We start from the raw sequence: 5,710 nt of genomic DNA on the forward strand, positions 1-5,710 counted from the left end.
GTTATTGGAGTGGAGTTTGTAATGAAGTCTCGATGAGAATATATATGAGTATTAATTTTTTAAAAATTTTTTAAACACGCCTCAGATAAAACAACAAATATACTAAAAAATCGCTCTCACATGAGAATTTTTTCTCCTACTTTTCTCCTACTTTGTGAAATGCGAAATTTGTTTGTGTAATAGTAACATTTGAAATTTTAAGAAATGTGTTGACGAAAATCAAAAAATTTTGATATTTCTTCAACCACGCTCGTGTTTTTGCATATACAGTCGGATTTGGTCCGCATGCAAAATTTAATTTATTTTGAGGAGTAGAAGCGTAAACATCGTTTAAATGCACGCATGATGTCGTTAGCAAGCGATCCTTTGCAAATATGAATGAATTGTATCTTTTATTTTAAATATTTGTATTTTCTACCTAGGTAAAATTTTTAATTTCCAAAACATGTTATTAAGAAGAATTAAAATATTAATAACCTTGGGCTAAAAAATAATAACCAAACATTAAGTTACAATGAAAATTTTGTTTTAAATATTAATTGCATTGTGCATTTACGGAAAATTTGTTATTAAAATACATCAAAAAAAAAAAAATTAAATTATATAAAATATAATATATATAAAAATAATTATATAAATTGAAATCATAAAAATAAATATAAATATATATATATTAAAATTATAAATAAAATGTAGAACATCATTTTTCGTAAGGAAATTACGCATAGCAGCCGCTGTTGACACTTCAGCGATTGCTTTAATACTGATGAGTGAACAAATTTTGCATTGTTTGCTGGAGGCGTGTTTAAAAAATTGTTGGTAAATTTAATGTGTAATGGCAAGAGAAGACTTCGTGTGTTTGTCAACGCGCGTTGATGTCTAAAGGCCACTTTATATATGATATATATATATGAGTACTTTCTCTTTAAAAATAATTTCTATATATTTTTGTGTTGTACATACATAAATGTTGAACCATTTATTAAGTGGACACATGGTATAAGTCATAAATAACTCCGTAGCGCTATTAATTTTACTGTTGCTTGTAAGAGTCCTGTGCCTGATGAGATAATTAGAGATAATCGATAAACAAACCAAGAACAATTTTCATTGGTTGAATGGACAAACCAAAAGGATTAAACACAAAAAAAGTTCATTCAACTTATTTACGAAAATACCTCTAAAGTAAACTTTTTGGGTTGAAAATATTTTTATGGATTCATTTTATGTATTTCCGTTTACTTAAATTTTATTTTATTAATGGCCAAAGTTTGACATAAAAAGTTTGACAAATATTATGAGATTATAATCTTTTGAAGTTTTAAGTTAACAAAATCCAAAATAATTATTAGAACAAGTAGAGGAGTAAGTTTGAGTTTATATTTATGTTTAGAAGTATTAATATACGCATAGTATACGCATTTCTATAAGGAAGTTTTGTTGAAGACAAAAGGATTATCCATAATAAACCACTTCATAATGAATTCTTATAACTCTTTGTATTTTATCTATATTATCGAGTTGAATAAAATAATAAATTATAAAAATTTAAGTTCTATATAATATTCAATTAAATAGTAATTTATGAAAAAAAATTTTCTAAATACAAAGCAATATATAATTAATGTTTTTAATATTATGTATGTTTATATGAATAATGAATGAAATAAATTAAATATATTTTTAAAACAAATGCGTACTTAATTCCCAGTAAAATACAAAAAACCCAAAAAAAAAATTTGTTTAAACTCAAAAAGAGTTTTTTGCAGGTACCAAAGACTTCGGTATAGAGAGGTTCGACTGTATATTGTAATTTATTAAATAAAATATTTCACAATTTATTATTATTATTATTAGAGGATGTTGCACTGTGATCATCGGGTCTATTGTGCCCGCTTCTGGGCTTAGAGTAATCTAAGCTCTTCAGGGCTTGTTGCGTCAATAAAAAGTAGGATAGAACCTACTTTACAGAGAGTTTTATTGCCTCTTCCGTAAGAATATACATAAGAATAGGAGCTTATTACGTATGTGCATTAGCACCGGGCGTTCTAACAGAACATATGTGGCCGACTCCTCATTCTCTTCACAGAATCTACAGTTTGCATCCGTAAGTATACCCAGTTTTGTAATATTTCATAAAAATTTATATAAATAATATACAGAAAAATAATTTTCTTTATATTTTAAATTAATTTTAAAATTTTACTTAAAGAGTCTTGACAAAATATATGTATAATTGCTTACTCCGGAGTTTAAATAATAATGAAGAATAAATATTTTTTAAAAATATTCTTATAAATTCTTTAAAAAGAAACTGTAAGTAATATTCAAAATTCTTACTCTCTCCATTCGTTCAAGATAATAAAATATAACAATATTCAGTTTACTTATACCTAGTAAATATTAGTACTGGCTTTACCTATCCAAAAAAATAAAACAAGATTCAAGAAACAAACAATTGAAACAATTTCTATTAAAGTGTCTGCTCTGTAAGCTTAAGAACCATTTCTAGATGTGAGTAGAAATGGCACTTAAGCTTAAGAGCATAGCACGTGAAAAATTAAGCCCAATCTTTTAGAAATTTAAAATGTTTCTTGAATCGATCAGCGTCATAATCAGCAAGGTTCTTCAGGATTATTCGATATTCCAATTTATAACACATCAATACACCTTAACGACAAGCTAACATAACTTGGAGTTGTGTTTACTTCCAAACACAACTTCGTTTCTAATATCAAGTTAACGTTCAGAAAGTCATATATCTATATTGACCTCACAATCAACTGCGTTGATACAATCAATTCAAAAACAAAGTAAAAAAGTTTATCCATTTCATTGTCTCTAATATTTCCCGAATCTAAACTGAATTCAACTTCTGCCCTTTAGAATTGACCTAGGCGTTTGAAAAAGTATTCTTCTTAAGTATGAAAACCTTAATTGCATACTTGGTGACAACGTTATACTTTTGTATATATAATTATTTCAATGTTTCTTACTTTTCCCCAAATTTTAATGCACTATTTCAATCTGGGTCAAGACGACTGCCTAAGATAATTCAGTGTAAGTACCAACTGGCCTCAGTTTCATTACACAGTCAAACTTCCATAATTCGCAGTACTATCTTGCAAAGAAAAGATTCGACTTATAGAGATTTCGAGATAAAGAAATTTTTTGTAATTGTATATAATTTGCTACTTGAATCCTGAAATTTGCACTATATTTAGTTCGAATTATGAAAGTTTGACTGTAGTTACAATAAACGGAGCATATTCTTGCTTTGACAGGACAGTTCTTGTCGTCTTATAAGCGTTATAAGTCACCAATGATACATAAAATTTCTGTGATATATTTGTATGCTATGTTATTAAATAATTTAATATAAGTTTTATACGAGTAGACTTCTCATTTTCTTAAATTTAAGAATTATAAGCATTGTGGTAGAGATATTTCAATGATATCGTATTTTATACTTAATGACCAAATCCAAAATATATTTAAATATAAATTTTATCTGTGTCTATACTAATTTATTGTCTAATCTAAAGTACATGATTCATTGTAACAATAATATATGAATTCTTTTAATAGAAATTAATTTTTTTATACGTGTATATACTTATAGACCAATGATATCATTAACCAGGATGAAAAGTTTTATATAGAAAGTACTACTAAAACTAAAACTAAAACTATGTTTATAAATAATCTGTTTTAAAATACTTTCAATCTTTTTAATAATATTTGAGTAGATTAAAATCTGAAGTGGTGATTATTATTATATTGAAATAACGATCTTAATATGTTTAGTACTTGCTGACTTTAGAGCTTTCGTTTTAATTTGCAATTATGAAACTTAATTTGGCGTCTTAGTACAGTGAAACATGTATCTTACATATGTCGGTCTTGAGAAATGCAATTAACACAAATATAAAATTTCAAAACAAAATAATTAAATATAAATCAAATAAATTATTTTCGGTTAAAAATGAAAAAACTTACGCTAAATCGGATAATTAGTCATGGGTAGTTTTGTGCAATACATGGCTTGCGGAGTAAAACCGGTAAACATAAAAACACTAATTAAACTCAGTTTATTATAAAATTATTATTAAAAGTCATTTAATATTGTGTTTCGCTTCATTGCTTTGAGTCTTGAAGCCCAACTGGCTACTGTTAATACGATTTGCAGTGCTTGATTTCCGCTTTCATGGCTCATGCACTGCAATCGAGCCAGTGCTTCGAGAAATCTGGAATATTTAAAGTTGCTAACCTTGATCGTGAAACTTCGATTGCGATTTTGTACAGCGCTTTGCAAAAAAGACTGAAGTACATTAAAGCACGTGCAACGTATTAAAAACATCGTAAAAAAAAATATATTAAAGATATTTCCACTAAACACACATTTTTCTTTTATGGTCTTAAGAGATACTTCATTTTCGATAGTTAAACAATTTTAAAATTTATTAAAATATAATATGAATCTGAAAATCATTTATACCTACATATATATCTGTTTATCTGGTTTTATAAGTGTCTTCCGTTTAAAGATTACTACTTTCACTTGTTTAATCGCAAACAAGTGTATTAAAATCACATTTACGCTAAAGCTTTTATGTTATTTAAATACTTCTGTTAATATTGTATTAATATAAAAAATAAATGCAAAATTAATGAAAAAAATGTGTAGTCATATTATAAGATTTAACACATCTCATAAGTATCTCATAAGTATAAGTATCTCATAAGTAAGTATCTCATGCAAGTTTTTTCAGTAAAATGAGCCATAAGTTTCAGTATTAAAGTCTAAATCAATTTATCTCAAGTCAAAACGTACAGAAACTTATTTAAAGCGTTTACAATGACTAATATCTTCCAAAAAGAAATATCGTTAGGGATGAAAATACAATATTTGCAAATGATACGGACTTTTAGTAGACCATAGACCCGCGGTGGAAAAAGCCTTGGCAAAGTATCGTTTGTATTCATTTTTTGTTGCATGTCTGCTACGTGCTGCGGCACAAAAATTTGTTTAAAAAAAACTTAAGTGGAATTCTGTTCATGCTTTAAAATTAGTAAAAGAATTTTTTGATTATTTAATAATATTAAAGTATCAGTAGCAAAAATAAAGTTAAGTACTTAGAAACCCAAGCATAAAGCCACAATTCTTAGGATTTTTTAAAACATTATTCAATATTAGAAACAGTTTAACTTACAATAATATGGTAGGTATTAAAGAAGGATATACCGATTTTTAAATTGACATCAAATATTTAGGTAATATATCATTACTTAATACGAAAATATACATACTATCGGACAGTCAAGCTGCTAATCCCTAAATCATATCTATAATTATATTTAAAAATTGGTTTGCATTTCATCATAATAAAAAGAGATAAATCTTTTACATTAAAATTATTGTACTCAACCGATCTTTAACGTTTTATGTAACAGATTATTTCATATTCACTGGAATAATCTGTCAGATATGACGAGGTACTATACATTTCATTTACATCACCTACTAAACCACGAAACTTTAATTACCTTTTTATTGATATATCTTAGAATATGCATACATTATTTCGATTTCATATAGGCAACTCTTTCAGTTGATAGAGTAATGAAATGCTATTCTCACCAATAGTGTAAGCAACACAATTTATATTGCAAGTTGTTATCTAAAATCTTGGTTACTCGATATAATCAA

The sequence above is a fragment of the Teleopsis dalmanni genome, chromosome 2 (assembly GCF_002237135.1).
Source record: "Teleopsis dalmanni isolate 2A chromosome 2, ASM223713v2, whole genome shotgun sequence".
Classification (NCBI taxonomy): Eukaryota; Metazoa; Arthropoda; class Insecta; order Diptera; family Diopsidae; genus Teleopsis; species Teleopsis dalmanni.